Source organism: Dermacentor variabilis, chromosome 5 (genome assembly GCF_050947875.1).
Source record: "Dermacentor variabilis isolate Ectoservices chromosome 5, ASM5094787v1, whole genome shotgun sequence".
NCBI lineage: Eukaryota > Metazoa > Arthropoda > Arachnida > Ixodida > Ixodidae > Dermacentor > Dermacentor variabilis.
This window is the reverse complement of record NC_134572.1, coordinates 11,857,162-11,875,222: the sequence shown is the minus strand read 5'-3', so window position 1 is coordinate 11,875,222 and position 18,061 is coordinate 11,857,162.

Below are 18,061 nucleotides of genomic sequence, written 5' to 3'. Positions count from 1 at the left end.
TCTTAACATGAATGCTTTGGCGTAGGTGAAAAAAAAAATGTTGATATTCTTTGTGTGAGATGACGGCACAAATGAGCCATCACAACACTTCGTCTCATCGGACGTCGCTGCGTGCTTTGTCAACTTGTCTGATAGTGTGTTGAATTGGCTTATCTCCTTGTATGTCCGGTGCAAGACTTTAGAAAAGTCAATGCACCTTTGACGTCAAATGTGTATAACAACATTAAACCCACGAAGTTCCTCAATTGAAAATCTAAAGCACAACTTTGGAAATGTAGATGCACCTTTCAAATCAAAAGTATGAGAACGTTATATAGTAAGGAAGATAACGAACGTGCGCACACAGTCACCGAATTCAGCCCCTGGCCCTGATGGCGTCACAAATGCAATGTTAAAAATATTGTTACAGGAATCGCCTAACGTTCTTTTAGACCTGGTGAATTATTCAATTAAATATGCATGGATTCCGTTGCACTGGAGGCTTGCCAAAGTAATATTGATGCTTAAGAAACAAGAAGGAAGGTATGTATTGGAGAACATTAGGCCCATTGCACTTACATCAAACGTAGTAAAATTCACTGAGAGGCTTCTTCAACGTCGCATCATGAAATTTATTAATGATAATTCCATTCTTAGTCCCTGTCAGATTGGTTTCAGGGCTGGCTGCTCCATCTGGCATGCCCATGTCGACTTAGAAAGCCGAATACAACTGGCTCGACGTCATAAGCAATACGCTGCCTTAGTGACGCTCGATATCGCTAAAGCATACGACACTGTGGAGCACACTATATTGATCAATCGGTTAACTTCCTGTGGTGTTCCTGGGTATATAGTAGCGTGGATTCGGTCATTCTTAGGTAAAAGAGAATTCTATTGCTACGAAAGGGGCGTTTCTTCTTCTAGACACAAACAAACGAGAGGCGTACCGCAAGGCTCAGTTCTTTCCCCGGTACTTTTTAATATTCTCATGAGCACACTACCTTGTCATCAAGAAATAACCACTTATGTTTATGCAGACGATATTGCGTTTTTTGCATCTGCAAACGACATCCACACGCTATACCAACGACTGCAAACTTACTTTTATGATCTGGAGAGGTGGTTAGATGCTAGTCACTTCACACTCAATGCCAGCAAATGTGCTGTTCTCGTATTTCCAATACGTGACATAGTGCACATTTCATTGTCTTACCACCTTCAAGACATACCACAGGTGGAATCTGTTAAATACCTCGGAATTATTTATAACGCCTCTCTCAACTGGCGCTCACATATAGATCATTTGACTGGGAAAGGTACCCGTGCAATTGGCATATTGCGTAGGCTGAGCAGTCGTCGAATAGGATTGAGAAGAGATACACTCCTAATGATATATCGTATGTACGTTCGCCCTGTATTAGAATTTGGTTGCGTGCTCTTCTCTGGAGCTCCAGCCTACATGTCCCGTCCTCTAATCCTCTTAGAAAGAGAAGCGTTACGTCTGTGTTTAGGTCTTCCTAAATTTGTTGCAAATTCTATTCTTTATCTAGAATCCCGTGTCCCGCCACTTTCGTGCAGGTTCCGGCTTTTGACGGTGCAGACGTTCTTAAGGATTTACGAATCACCACTGCGTCATCCCCGGATAATCTTTCTTTCACAACCTGCGTTGTTTTTCGGTGTCATCTGGCCGCGACTACATAATCCGCAAATTATATTCGTGCAAAAATTACTTGACTGTTTGGGCGTGCGCATATGCGATGTTCTTCCTATTACCGATAGAGCTGTTGCCACGGATATTCAATTTGATGACATCTTTCCTAATAATGCCAAATTACTTCCACACCGTATTCTAGACGGTATATTACAAGATCACCTGAAAAACCTTCAAACAAACGTTGTAATTGCTACAGATGCTTCACAATGTGAAGAAAAGTCAGGTGTAGGAATATTTTCCCCGATTCTCGATTGGACATTTTCTCTTGGGCTGCCAGATTTCATACCGATTTTTTTAGCCGAATTCATGGCCGTGGTGCTGGCATTACGCAAATTAGGACCATCAATTACGTCAGCCGTGATAGTCACTGATTCTTTATCATTGTGCTCCTCCCTTACTGCTTCTAGTGATTCTCGCGTAATGAGGACATTTCAATCATTGGTACCTGGTTACTTGAGAAGCGTGCGTTTGATTTGGGTGCCTGGCCATAAAGGACTAATCATTAATGAAATTGCAGACTCTCTAGCCAAGGCATCAATAAGTGGCCCGATTCTTCCTTGCTGCCCTTTTACTGCTTATGTTACTGCAGCTAGATTTCGCAGGGGTATCATTATACAGTCAGTATCAGGCTCCGCACTTACTAACTCTGTGGATTACGGACATCTCCTGCACCCTTGGAACAGAGATTTTTGCCGAACACGGAAAATTGAAGTGTCCATCACAAAGCTGCGCTGCCGTATACCTGCATTGAACTTCTACCTCCACAGGTCTGGTCTGGTCCCCTCACCATTATGCTCATTCTGTGGCGAAGCGGAGACAATCGACCATTTCTTGTTGTCTTGCAGACGTTTTTCTATTATAAGAAAACGACTACTCGAAATCCCGCTTCGCTCTATTGGTCTAACTTTATCAGTGCCTGTGATCCTATCTTTTGGAGCCTCCATTGTTAGGTTCAGCAACAGAAATGTTTGCTTGGCGATCCAAAATTACCTAATTGAAACCAAGCGATTTCCATGTTAGATTGATCGTTCTCCCTCCCAACCATAGCTTTCTTTTATTTCTTATCGTTTAATAACTATTATTGTTAATATTATTATTATCTTATACCCGGTTTTCATCTGATTATTTCCTTTTTCTCCAAACACAAAACGTTTACTTTTAAACTCACACGCCCAAATTGTTAACTCCCTTGTTATCATTATTATTTAGGCACCTAATTAAACCGCCCGATTCTTGGCCAATCCCCCACTGTGGGTATGTGCCACGGCCACTCAGGACAACAACAACAACAACAACAACAACAGCATCGGCAGCATCAAGCGCGCAGCAGAGGCTCGAGCTCGGGAACTGCTCGGTGCATCCCAGAACCGGCGGTCGCTACGAACCCCAACAAGTCTCCTTTATAAGTGGTGTAGGTGCGGGGTAACGTTCCATTCTACCATCCTGGAACTCCGTTCTCGGACGCTACCCTCCGCCATGCCTGACGCCGACCAGCAGACTCTTCCATCGCCATCCGTGCCTTGCGCTGGCACCATTCGCCAGCGGGAGCCTTCTATCTTCAGCGGAACCGACGACAACGACGTTGAAGAGTGGCTGTCGTCCTACGAACGGGTGAGCGTTCACAACTAAAGGAATGGCTCGGACAAACTGACTTACGTATCATTCTACCTCGCGGGCGTGGGCAGTCTCTGGTTCAGAAATCACGAGAGGGATATCTGAACGTGGTCAGTGTTCAAGACGTCGATTACAGAAGTATTTGACTGACCTGCCGTCAGGAAACTCCGAGCCGAGCAGCGTTTGCGTAGACGCGCACAGGACACGGGTGAGACATTCACCAGCTATATAGAAGACGTTCTAGATTTGTGCAGGCGCACGGACGCTGCCATGAAGGAAGCGGAAAAGATCAAGCACGTCATGAAGGGAATCGATGATGACGCGTTCCAGATGCTTCTGGCCAAGGACCCGCGCACTGTTGGAGACGTCATCAGCTTGTGCCAGAGCTATGATGAATTACGCAAGCAGCGAGCTCTCACAAGGTGACATCCCACACCAAATGCGGCATCACTCTGCAGCCTGATCACCGGCCCAGAACAAGCCTCTCTGATAATCCAAATCAAGTATTTCGTGCGCGAAGAAGTCGCACGACAGCTATCTCTGGTGTCCGTTACTCAGGAGTCTGCCAGCACGTTGCCGTCTCATCTCCGTAACGTGATCCATGAAGAGGTCGCGGAAGCGCTGCCGGCTATTCACCAGCAGGCTGTCGTGACTACTCCAGTCACCTATGCTACGGTTGCTGCAATGGCCCCTCGCACTGTGCCCGTGCGTCGCTTCCAGCAGCCTGCGCACCGCCCTCCCTCTCCCGTCCCCATGGACCACCACTGCCGTCGCGAAACCGTGGCGTACGCCGGACAATCGCCCTATATGCTTCGCATGTAGGTATCCCGGTCATGTCGCAAGGTTCTGCCGCCGCCGATCGCAGGCGTTCGATGACGATCGCCGAGCGCCCTATGCGTCACCTGATTCAAATGCGCCTTACGGACCCTTCGACCCATCACCGGCTCGCTCCCAGACTGATCGCCGTACTCGGTTCGAACGCCTCCGATCACCCTCCCCACGTCGCCGATCGCCTACCCCTATGCGTCGACGACCCGTCTCTAACGATGAGGGAAACTAGACGACGCAGTTCCTGAGGCAAGAACTGCGCAAGTGTCGACATGCCGAAGTCCTCCTCCTTTACTTGCCAATGTCATTGATGTGTTTATCGAAGATGTCGCTACAGTCGCCCTCGTCGATACCGGTGCCGCTATTTCAGTTATTTCAGTTATGGATGCCAGGTTTTGCCGTTCGCTTCGTAAAGTGACGACGTCTCTGTCTGGATTGTCGCTTCGAACGGCGAGTGCTCAACCTATTCGCCCTACCACTGCTTGTACTGCCCGTGTGACCATACAGGACGTTTTGTACACGATTGAATTCATAGTTCTTTCATCGTGCTCCCACGCCATTATTCTAGGATGGGATTTTCTCTCACGTCACAATGCCATCATTAATTGCGCTCGGGCTGAGATTGAACTTTTCCACCTTGGTGACCTGGCCTCCCTCTATGCTCATCCTGCCGCTAAAATTGTCGTGAAAGAAGACACCTGTATTCCCCCGTGCTCTTCAGCATTCGTACCAGTCTATAGTCTGTAGTACGATATCCGACGGGACGGTCTTCGTCATGCCCTCTCATCACTTTGTTACCCGAAAAGCGCTTCCTTTGCCCTTTGGAGCTTTTGACCTTGCCGCCGGTGTCAGCACGATGCCCATTTACAATCATCTTTCATCGCCGCTATCACTGCTCCGCCGCAAATGCCTTGGTTACGCCGAGTCGGTCGATTCAACACGAATTGTTTCCGTCCTCGACGAAGTGCCCTCTACTGCCGTCCATTAACTGAGTGCTCTCTCCGTACCCGACTCAACATGGACTGGTCTGTTCAGCCCATTCATCGCCGAAGATCTGACGCATTCGCAGCGATCTCAACTTCTCGCAATCCTTCAGCACTTCCGCCGTTCTTTCGATGTTGCGCAAACATCTCTTGGCCGTGCATCGACACTGGCTCTCACTCACCGCTGCGACAAAGACCATATCGCGTGTCCGCTACGGAACGTTGCGTCATTGCAGACCAGGTCGATGACATGCTCCGCCGAGGCGTCATTCAACCTTCGCAGAGACCATGGGCCTCTCCCGCGGTCCTCGTCACAAAAAAAGACGCTTCCATCCGCTTCTGTGTTGATTTTCCACGGTTGAACAAGATCACGCTGAAGGACGTCTACCCATTACCGCGAATCGATGATGCTCTGGACTGTTTGCAGGGAGCCGAGTTATTTTCTTCTCTGGATTTGCGGTCAGGCTACTGGCAGGTTGCGATGGCAGAGGCCGATCGCCCGAAAACAGCATTTGTTACACCAGACGGCTTGTATAAATTCACCTTCATGCCTTTCGGACTTTGCAACGCACCTGCTACGTTCGAAAGAATGATGGATAATGTTCTGCGTGGCCTCAAATGAAAAATCTGTCTTTGCTATCTTGACGACATTGTGGTGTTCGCCCCTGATTTCGCAACGCACCTGCTCCGCCTCCAGCACGTACTCACTTGCTTGACCAACGCCGGGTTGCAACTTAACCTGAAGAAGTGTCGATTTGCTGTTCGTCAGCTCAGAATTTTAGGACATGTCGTGTCAAAGGAGGGCATTCGTCCGGATCCCGAGAAGCTACGTGCGGTTACTGCGTTCACAAAACCTACCACTATGAAAGAGCTACGCAGTTTTATCGGCCTCTGCTCTTACTTCCGGCGATTCGTTCGAAATTTTGCGTCCCTTATATCGTCTCTCACGCAGCTCCTTAGTGGCGCTAGAGATCTCTCATCATGGTCTCCAGCGTGTGAGGACGCCTCCATAACCTTGCGCCGTCTTCTCACGACGCCACCTATTCTTCGCCATTTTGACCCTCGAGTGCCAACCGAAATCCATACCGATGCAAGCGGTGTAGGCCTTGGCGCTGTGTTGGCACAGCGTCAACCTGGCCACGCAGAATACGTCGTCGCATACGCGTGTCGCACGTTAAGGCGAAGACCAATTACAGCGTTACAGAAAAGGAGTGTTTGGCCATTAATTGTGTGGGCACTCGGCAAGTTTCGCCCATATTTATACGGCCGATCTTTTGACGTAGTGACCGACCACCACGCACTATGTTGGCTGTCGGCGCTCAAAGACCCATCAGGCCGCCTTGCCCGCTGGGCATTGCGAATCCAAGAATACGACATCCGCGTGGTTTACCGTTCCGGGCGAAAGCACTCCGACGCTGACGCGCTATCCCGATCACCGCTTCCCCCGAAGGCCAGTCACGACTCCTCTTGCGAGTGCAAATTGTCTTCTCTGGACTTTGACACTATCGCTGCTGCACAGCGTAATGATCCCTGGACTGCATCTCTGCTCGACCTTCTCTCGGATACGTCGAAAGTTCCGGCGTCACGTACGCTTCGGCGCCAAGTTCCTCATTTTGCGATTCGAGACCAGCTACTATATCGACGCAACTATGCCGCATAGGGACGCACCTGGTTACTCGTCATTCCGAGAATCTTGCGATCACAGCTCTGCTCCTCGTTCCACGTCGACCCTCAGTGTGGCCACGCGGGACTCTTCAAGACTTACGAAAGACTTCGACTCCGCTATTACTGACGGGGAATGTACAATTGCGTTCGAAAGTTCGTCCGCTCCTGTCATGAGTGCCAACGCCGCAAAGCGCCACCGCACAACTCCGCCGTTGAACTCCAGCCTTTACAATGCCCATCCCGACCCTTTGGTCGCGTGGGCATAGATCTCTACGGGCCACTTCCGTTGACTCCTACCGGCAACAGGTGGATAATCGTTGCGGCAGACCACTTAACCGGTTATGCGGAGACTGCTGCTCTACCAAATGCTACAGCGCAGGAGGTCGCCCATTTCACGCTTCGCCGTTTTCTTCTTCATCATGGAGGTCCACGTGAACTTTTAAGCGACAGAGGCCGAGCCTTCTTATCCGTAGTCATCGAACAATTGCTAGCTGAATGCGCTATTGTTCATCGTAAATGCACTGCTTATCACCCACAGACTAACGGTACCACGGAACACTTTAATCGAACTCTTGGTGACATGCTCGCCATGTATGTCTCACCTGATCACTCTAACTGGGACCTAGTTCTTCCGTTTGTCACCTACGCCTACAACACCGCGACTCAGGCCACTACCGGATTCTCACCCTTTTACCTTCTTTACGGCCGTCATCCTTCGCACACAATCGACACCCTTCTGCCCTACCGCCCGGACCCATCCGAATGCCTGCCGATCTCGGAAGCCGCCAGACACGCCGAGGAATGTCGCCAGCTGGCCCGCCGACTCACCTCGGACGACCAGAACCGTCAAAAAGCCGTTCACGATGCCCAGAACTCGACTCCCACTTTTCTCCCGGGCGCTCTTGTCTGGTTGTTAGTGCCACACCGCACGCCTGGGCTCGCTTCAAAACTCCTTCCGAAGTACGACGGGCCATACCGCGTTCTCGAGAGAACATCACCCGTTAATTTCCTGGTTGAGCCGCTAACGCCGCCGTCCGACATGCGACGTCGTAACCGCGAAGTCGTTCACGTTCAGCGTCTCAAGCCGTATCACCATTCTACCGTCCTTCCAGAAAACTAAGTCGCTAAGATGGCTCACTTATTTCCGCGGGGCCATTGTAAGGAAGATAACGAACGTGCATACACAGTCAGCAGCATCGGCTGCATCAAGCGCGCAGCAGAGGCTCGAGCTCTGGAACTGATCGGTGCATCCCAGAACCGGCGGTCGCTATGAACCCCAATAAATCTCCTTTATATTATTCCCAAAGTTTCCGAATTGACATCCATGCGCTCCATAGATTCCGCGGCTTCCGCGAGATGCCACGGCGAGCCCGTTCGCCATCAAAACGCCCTTGAAACTTACTGCTCGGACGGAGCATCCTTGCGTTGTGACTCCCGGTGCATGGGCGTTGCCGCGAAATCCAGCCAGAGTTCGCAATATTTGCGGTGAAATGTCTTTTCGAGCGCAAAAAAGACATTCTGCAAAAAATCCAGAATGATTTCCGGCGCCGGGGGTTGCTTTGGTCACCGGTGCATGGACAGTACGAAAAAAGTTCGGGGGGGGGGGGCTGAAGCCCCATAAGCCCCCCCCCTCCACCCCCTGGCTACGCCCCTGATCAGTACATACTAGTTAAGCACTCCTTCAAAACATTACTTTTGTTTGAAAGAAAGAGGTCCATAATTGTTGACTGTAAATAATAAAAAAAGAATGCTTAGTTTATACTGCCTTTTTTAGAGCGCAGCTCTTTGGCGTCCGTTCCTGGGTTTCGCGTCGTCGTCGGCCTCGTAACCAGCTCCGCCCCCCTTTCATCCCCCCAGCGCTAGCAGCGACCGACTGATACCGCTGGATGCCGCTGACGCCGCTAGAGAGTCAAGATAACGTGACTGCATAGAACACCGTCGCCGCCATGCAGAAAGAGGAGGAAAGGGTCCCCCCCCCCCTGTATCGGCGTCAGCGGCATCAGTCAGTCGCTGCTATCTCTTCCCTCCTCCCTTTATCGTGTTGTCCGCTTGCTGCGCGCGCTTCTGCCCCCATCGTTTGCCGCTGGGTGTACACGCCGCCCCCCTCCCCCCTCTTCCTGCGAGTCTCCGGTTGTCAAAGCGTCGGCTCGAACTTAATTCCTTTCTTCGCTCCTCCTCCAATGCAACCCCTGTGCGGTGGCAATCAGAGAGCCAGATCGGTGGCGGCAGATCTGTATATGTGCACCGCCCGAGCCGAAATTGCCGCTGCCGTTCGCCCTGTGCGGTGGCAATCAGAGAGCCAGATCGGTGGCGGCGGATCTGTATATGTGCACCGCCCGAGCCGAAATTGCCGCTGCCGTTCGCCACTGCGAAATTATCTGCCAGTTCTTTCTGAGCCATGAGCGAGACGACCGATGGAAGTCCTCCGTCTGCTGCTGCTGCTGCTGCTGCTGCTAAACGAGCTGCCAGAGCAGAGGCCCAGCGCCGTCGCCGTCAGAATCCAGAGGTGCGTGCCGCCGAAGCAGAAGCTTACCGTCGCCGCCGTCGAGATGATCCAGGAGTACGGGAAATATAAAAAAAAAATTCTGTGATAGCGCATACATGTGTTGCTCGATTTCTTTGCCTCAATCTATCGAAAAGGTGAAACAGCTTATTTGCTGCGCTCAAATTTCGCATTAGGAAGTAACGTAATCGACGGTAATTTTTTTTCTCTCTCTCTCTCTTTCAAGCAAGGCTGGTTTGGGGTAATACAGTAGAGTCCCGCTTTGGGGGAAAGGGCAACCCCGAAAAACACCCTCCGATTTTGCCATAAAACAAGTTCCAAGAACGCTAAGGGCACTAATCGCAAAGTAGAGATTAGCGCTCTGTCCCGTCTGCTCCTTCAAGTCTTGCGCTTCGAGTTAAGCCACTGCCTTCAGCCAAGACGTGTTACGACACTGAAGATATTCTACGACGGAGGCTAACGTGCAGAGAAACTTTTATAACGCAGCATCTGTAAAACTTTTTACCCATTTAAAGACTAGAATGCCCTACAAAGTTTCCCTTGACGCGACCTTATTTTTGGCAGTTTCTTTCTATCGGTGGAATAATAAACTTTTCAATCAAGCAATCAATCAATCTATCTATCTATCTATCTATCTATCTATCTATCTATCTATCTATCTATCTATCTATCTATCTATCTATCTATCTATCTATCTATCTATCTATCTATCTATCTATCTATCTATCTATCTATCATCTATCTATCTATCTATCTATCTATCTACAAGGGTACAAATGAAGCTGTGCAGGGTGATATGGGCTGGACTAGTTTTGAAGTGAGGGAAGCTCGCAGTAAAATTGATTCTGAAGAACTACTGAGGAATATGAAAGAAAGTAAATGGACTGGGAGAGTGTTGAGGTATTCGCACAGGAAAAATATTGATTCACAGGGGAGGAAAAGAACTAGGAAGATTACCAGCAAGTATGCGGCCTGTAGGGTGAGCAACACAGTAGCAAAGAACGTCAAGCGGAAAGTCGGAGAGGCTGAAATAATGTCATGGATGGCGGCAATGGAAAAGAAACCTGCCATGTGTAACTGCTTAAGAGTAAAAAACGAAATCAGGAAAGAAACAATTTATGGTAACTCAAAGGAAGCTCTTTACTTTTCGAGACGAGTATCAGGATGCCTTAGAACACGCATTTATAAAGCGATATACAACAAGGAAGAAGAAGCATGTGCTTGCTGTGGTAAAGCTAGGGAAACGATGGATCATGTTTTCGTAGAATGTGAAGATATCTGCCCAGCGGTCGATTTAGGCACCTCTAGCCTCCCTGAAGCCCTTGGTTTCAGCGGTTTCAGCGTTTCAGCGATGGATTTATATTTATTCAATGTTTTGTGTACTGGGGGGGGGGGGGGGGGGGCGGTACGTAACCGCTCTCTGCGGTAGTGAAGAAGAATTTCTCTGAACGTGACCATTCGGTCCCGCGCGTGACCGCGATGCAGAACAGAGGTCCTGGTCGGGATCGGAAGACTCAACAGAAGGATGATGCGCCCGGTGCGCGAGAGCTCGGGCGGCATCGTGGGCGGCTTCGTTTCCAGCCAGACCCGAGTGACCATGGGCCCAGATGATCTACACTCTAAAAACAATTGCACCCTTTGGGGTGCATATTTGTCCCACAACGATAATCGTCATCTGCCTTGCCCGCGTTTCCTTTCTTTAACGCTGCGAGCCCGGTACTTCCCAGTCACGAACAGCATGCGCGTCAGTGTGACGCAGCATTCTCGACAGGAAAGTAGCGAGCGCCGAGTTTTCAAGAAAGGAAACGCAAGCAAGGCAGATGGCGATTATTGTTGTGGGACAAATATACACCCCGAAGGGTGCAAACTGTTTTTAGAGTGTAGACGCGGCGTTGCCTTGAGGGAGGAGAGCCAGAGAGTATCTTCTGCGCTTGGGGCACTATCAGTCCTCTCGTGCAGTTGCGAACGGCGGCTTTTGAATTGCTGATGATGCAGTGTGCATTGGTAGCCCCGTAGGCCAAAGTGATATGGCCGTTTCTTCTCGTTCTTCGGGTTGCGTGGCGAGTATTGATGCGGCCGCAGTGAGGCGGTACTGCGAGCTCGCGACTGCGACGACCGCCATGAAGTTTTGGTTGGGGTATTCCGCTGTGTCAACGTATGCTGCGTCAGCGGCTTGTTCGTAGCGCTTTTGTAGTTGTTTAACTCTTTCTGCACGTCGCTCCGGATTGTGTTCAGGGTGCATATTGCGAGGTATGGGCGGGATAACTAGCTGAGCGCGAATGTTTGGAGGGATGGGTACTTGTGGTCCGAATTGGGTGGTGTAGGTTATGCTTAGGGTGTCTAGAATGTGCCTGACCGTGGTGGAATTGGCGAGTCGTTCGTATTGGGTAATACGCTGCGCTTCAATAAGCTCGTCTATAGTGTGGTGAATGCCGAGGGCGTCTAGTTTCTCGTTACAGGCGGAGATGGGAAGAGGCAGGGCTTGTTTATAGGCCCTTTTGATTATGGTATTGAGTATTGAGACAAACAACGGAGGCGTACGAAAACAATGTTCCCAACAGGAGTTCAAAAAGTTCGGTGATGTGAACTGGAACGCCAATACATTTCTCCGCAAAGTTCGGGAATTTATATCTCGAAACTTGTGTCATCCGGAGAATTCGTCCCAAGTGGGATCCACTTCCCGCCCTTTAATCCCGCACTTCAGCCTGCCACACAATGAAAACCAGATTGCCTCCGTTTTCCTTGCAGACAACAACCATCCCCCTCCTCCCCCTCCCTTCCTGATTTTCCCGTTTTCTACTTTAAAAATAACATCCGATTTTTAACACCCGCCGTGGTTGCTTAGTGGGTTTGGTGCTGCGCTGCTAAGCACGAGGTCGCGGGATCAAGTCCAGGCCACGGCGGCCGCATTTCGATGGGGGCAAAATGCAAATATACCCGTGTACTTAGATTTAGATGCCCGTTAAAGAACCCCAGGTGGTCAAAATTAATCCGGAGTCTCCCACTATACGGCGTGCTTCATAATTGGACTGTGGTTTTCGCACGTAAAACCCCATAATGTAATCGAACTTTTAAACCCTATTTCTACCCCCCCCAATTTAATGCACACACACACACACACACACACACACACACACACACACACACACACACACACACACACACACACACACGCACACACACGCACACACACGCACACACACACACACACACACACACATGTATATATCATCAGCCTGGCTACGGCAGGGCAAACGCCTCTCCCATACGTCTCCAACTACCCCGGTCATGTGCTAATTGTGGCCATGTTGTCCCTGCAAACTTCTGAATCTCATCCGCCCACCTAACTTTCTGCCGCCCCCTTCTACGCTTCCCTTCTCTTGGAATCCAGTCCGTAACCCTTAATGACCATCGGTTATTTTCCCTCCTCATTACATGTACTGCCCATGCCCATTTCTTTATCTTGATTTCGACTAAGATTTCATTAACTCGCGTTTGTTCCCTCACCCAATCTGCTCTTTTCTTATCCTTTAACGTTACACCGATCATTCTTCTTTCCATATCTCGTTGCATCGTCCTTAATTTAAGTAGAACCTTTTTCGTAAGCCTCCAGGTTTCTGCCCCGTACGTGAGTACTGGTAAGATACAGCTGTTATACACTTTTCTCTTGAGGGATAATGGCAACCTTCTGTTCATGATCTGAGAATGGCTGCCAAACGCACCCCCCCCCCCCCAGCCCATTCTTATACTTCTGATTATTTCAGTCTCATGATCCGGATCCGCGGTCACTACCTGCCCTAAGTAGATGTATTCCCTTACCACTTCCAGTGCCTCGCTATCTATCGTAAACTACTGTTCTCTTCCGATAACAAACATTACTTAAACATTACTTTCGTTTTCTGCAGATTAATTTTTAGACCCACCCTGCTGCTTTGCCTCTCCAGGTCGGTGAGCATGCATTGCAGTTGGTCCCCTAAGTTACTAAGCAAGGCTATATCATCAGTGAATAGCAAGTTACTAAGGTATTCCACATTAACTCTTATCCCCAATTCTTCCCAATCCAGGTCTCTGAATACCTCCTGTAAACACACTGTGAATAGCATTGGAGAGATCGTATCTCTTTGCCTGACGCCTTTCTTTATTGGGATTTTGTTGTTTTCTTTATGGAGGACTACGGGGCTGGAGCCGGTTTAGATATTTTTGAGTATCTTTACATACGGCTCGTCTACACCTTGATTCCGTAATGCCTGCATGACTGCTGAAGTTTCGACTGAATCAAACGCTTTCTCGTAATCGTAATATATATATATATATATATATATATATATATATATATATATATATATATATATATATATATATATAACCTCCAAAGTAAAATATAAGCGGAAGACCAAACGGTCCGAGTCTAACTCCGAGTGATTTCTCATATCACGAATCGGCTTATATGCAGGGCCCATCGTTTCCTGGTGTATGCACCGCCTAGGTTACTGAGCTTCAATGAATCCTATGGTTTGAGGAGCCTGAGTGAGCCAGGTTGAGTGTAATTTTAGTGAGTCCGAGTGAGCACATGCAAGTATATAGAATTTTGGCGAGTACGAGTTCTAAGCAGATATATTTTGCGATTGAGCCTGGTCGAGTTATTTCGCCGACCTGTGCCTGGTGCGAGCTTTCGGCAAGACAGCAGCCACTGCCCGCAAACTCCAGGAGGGTCTGCCTTAAAACAAGGCCGAATATTTCGTGAGAACGTGCCGATCTTAATTCTTAAAAGCTGTTTCACATTCAGCGACTGGGACGAAACAGAAAAACTGTTGCTGCCGTTTGCATCGCACAGCGAGTTTTGTGTCGGCGACGACACAAAAACGATGTGTCGGCGACGTCTCAGTTTCCGTCAGAGCGAAGCCGAAGGTTCACTCCTGCTCTCAAACTATTCACATCTGAATATAAAACAAAAACAAAAAGAAAACTACGTAAACTTGTGAAATGTTTATACATCTTATAATTCATTTTAACATAAACAGCCAATGCTGTAGCTCGATTCGAAGATGTAGGTCCGGAGGATGCCGGCTCCCACCGGCGGCAAGTTGTTTTTTCGTGCTCTGCCATTTCCGTTTACACTGTTGTATCTATCGAAACCACAGCATAAGAAGGCAACAAACACTGAGACCAAGGACAACATAGGGGAAATTACTTGTGCTTAATAAATGAATTAAAGGAACGATAAATTAATGGAAATGAAAGCGGATCAAAAAACAACTTGCCGCAGTTGGGGAACTATCCCACAACCTTCGCATTTCGGGACTTTATACGGGACATGAGGGCGACAGCGACGACTGGGATGCGGATGGAGTGTCCATATAATTGCTATCGCAATAATATGATAGGAGTTTCCGGCAACGGAAGCGCCCTGTGGCCCTTTACTTACTGCAAAAGGAAAAGTAATGAAATCGAACTTTCACCATGCGGCAATTCGCTGCGCCGCGACTTCTTTTTTTTTATCATCTGTGGGGTCGGAGCATGGAAATAATAAAAAAAAGACGCAAAGTACGTTGGCCACAATCGAGTGCCTACTTTGAGCACCTAATGCGGCTACCGAAGGAATATCGAAGAAAACGTGAGACGCTTGGCCCACAGAGAACCATCATATATACTGCTCGGTATCCTATACACCGACGAGAAAATACTTTCCAGCGAGGTTGCACTCAAACGAACGCGTTGCAATCCGTCGAGTCCCTGCAGTGATGGTGGCGAGCGACCATTGTTTCGTTACTCGTTTGCTAGCTAGAAAGTGTCGAAAACTCTGCCAGGCGAAAATCCACTCGGCCAGACAAAAACGAACGCGCACAGATGCGCGCCGCGTGGTGGTCGGAGCAACGCGAGAAAAACCAATGCGCTCTGGCTGACTCTGGCAGCCCTTGGGTAATCAAAACAAGAAAATCGAAGAGGCTCAATGTGTCCTTGCAACTAAATGTTAAAGCAGAAAAATAAATAAGAACGTGGTTACCTTTGCTGGCTTTAGTGTCTTGACATGGATGATTTGGCGCAGGTGAAAATAAATGCTGATATTCTTTTCTGTGACATGACGGCACAAATGAACCACCACAAAGCTTCGCCTCATTGGGCCTCGTTGCGTGCTTTGTCAACTTGTCTGATAGTGTGTTAATTTGACTTGCCTCGTTGTGTGGTCTGATGTACGAATTTAGAGAAATTTACGCAGATTTGGCGTCAAATGTTTAAAAACAACATTAAACCCATAAAGTTCTGGCATTGAAAATCATTTCCAAAGCAAGACTTTGGAAATGTCAATGCACCTTTGGCATTAAACGTTTATGACTCTATAGTCATAAATTTTCGGAATTGAAATCCATGCGCTCCGTAGATTCCATGCATGCACTCCACGAGATACCGCTACGAGTGCGCTCGCCATCAAAACGCCGTTGAAACGTTGTGCTCGGATGGGGCTGCTTGCATTATGCGACTCCCGGTGCATGGGCGTTGCCGCGAAAGCGAGCCCGAGTTTGCAATGCTCGTGCTGAAATGTCTTTTCGAGAGTGAAAATGACATTCTAGACAAAATCCAGAGTGAATTCCGGCGCCGGGAGTTGTTTAGTCGGCAGTGCATGACAGCGCGAAAAAATTTCGGAGGGGATGGATCCCAACCTACACAAAGCACGCAGAGAAGCGAGGGCTGAATACCTACAAAAGACACTAGCACCCCAAGAAACGACAGTATACGTGGACGCAGCCACGTACGCCAGAGCAGCGGGGCAGAGCAACAGCAACGCGGTAGCAACGGTGATTGATTCGAACCTACGCGAGATCACCAGCGCATCACTACAAGGCTGTACGATAGTCGAGGCTGAAGAAGCGGCCGTCGCTCTAGCGGCAGCGGAGGGATATCGGTCCAAACGGTCTCTAACAATCCTTACAGACTCGCAAACAGCGTGCCGCAACTACCTACGCGGCAGAATAGGGCACGGAGCGCTCCGCATACTCCGCTCCGGAGACTCCATAACAGAACGACAAACAAAAGAAGAACCAATTAGGCATACGATAGTATGGACGCCGGGACACACGGGAGTGGCAGGGAACCAAGAGGCGGACAGGATAGCTCGAGGGTACACTTATTACCGAGCATCCAACATAGGCGACCTCGAGGAGACCGAACCTGTACCCCAAGACTATTCGGCGATATTAAATTACTACAAGGGCTGCAGAAAGCGGTATCCACCACCGCACAACTCCCTTAGCAGAGAGGACTCTGTCGCGTGGAGGCAGCTACAAACGGGCTCGTACCCGAACCTAAACGTACTCAGCAAAATTTATCCCACACAATACAATGACAAATGCCCCTGGTGCCACGGAACACCCACGCTGTATCACATAACGTGGGCATGCCAGAAGATAGACGTGGTACCCGTTATACCAAACCCGAGTGCGGAGCAATGGGAGGGAGTGCTCTCCAGCGATCGCCAGGTCGACCAAGAAGGTCTGATTCGGCGAGCACAACTGGCAGCAGCATCCAGCGGAGCCCTGGACTAAGGGCAACCGACCGTTGTGCTAGAAGATGGACGATTCCATCTGAAGACCGCAGAAGACCAGCGAATCTAGAGCTGATAAAGTTTTTCACTCACTCACTCGGAGGGGGGGGGGGGGCTGAAGCCACATAAGCGTCCCCCCACCCCGCCTGGCTACGTCCCTCGTAGCCACATTAGGTGCCCAAAGTAGGCATTCGATTGTGGCCAACGTACTTTCCTTTACGTGTTTTTTTTTTTTTCATTTCGGTGCTCCGGCCCCACTAATGATAAAAAAAAAAGACATTTGCGGCGCAGCGAATTGCCGCATGGTGAAAGTTCGATTTCGTTACTTCTTCTTTTGCGGAAAGTAAAGGACCACGGGACGCTTTAGTTGCCGGATACTCCTATTAAATTATTGCGATAGCAATTATATCCCAGCCGTGGCCGTCATGTTCCGTATAAAGTTCATGGGCGATAACATTGTGACCGCGCACCGTATGCTGCATGTGCGAGTGAAAGCGTAGGGGGGGGGGGGGGCATGGTTGAGCCGACGATGGTGGCTCAGTCTTGTGTGCGCAAGGGAGAAAAGCGGGGACGAAGCGCGCCGCCTTCCGTCGCGCGCGATACATCAGGGGGAGTGGAGGGAAGAAGGCGGGGGGTGGGGGGGGGCTTATGATTCTGTGATCTGTGAATATGTGATTGCCCAACATTTATTTGCATTGTTAGACGCATTATATACAGTGACTTTTTCTTAGATACGTAGATTTATTGGAGACTTATACGCATATTTAAATATTTTGCTGCGAGGTTTTGCGTATACGTGCAGTGACCTTATTTACAGTGACACTCTTTTGGCCTTTATCAAGCTTTATCTTCGCATTTGTATATTCCATTGTATATTCGCAATTATAATATACGAGGGCGAGTCAAATGAAAGTGAGCCAACCCACACCGCGCAATAATAGTTCAGTTCATTATCTGCGAGGCATGCGCATAGCACACAGGCATCTCCCATTTCAGAGAAGTGACACGCATGTGTGAGGATAGATGTTCTTTAAAGGGACACTAAAGGTTACTATGAAGTCAAGTTAAAGTGATAAAGCAATGCTCTAGAACGTCTAAGGCGTCAATGTAATCGCGAACAGAGCTTTAGTAACCGAGAAATTGAGGCAAATGCATGACACAATTTGAGACTCCCCAGCGACATTCCGGTACTAGCCCGATGACGAAGGCACTCCTCATCATAATTTATGTCACTA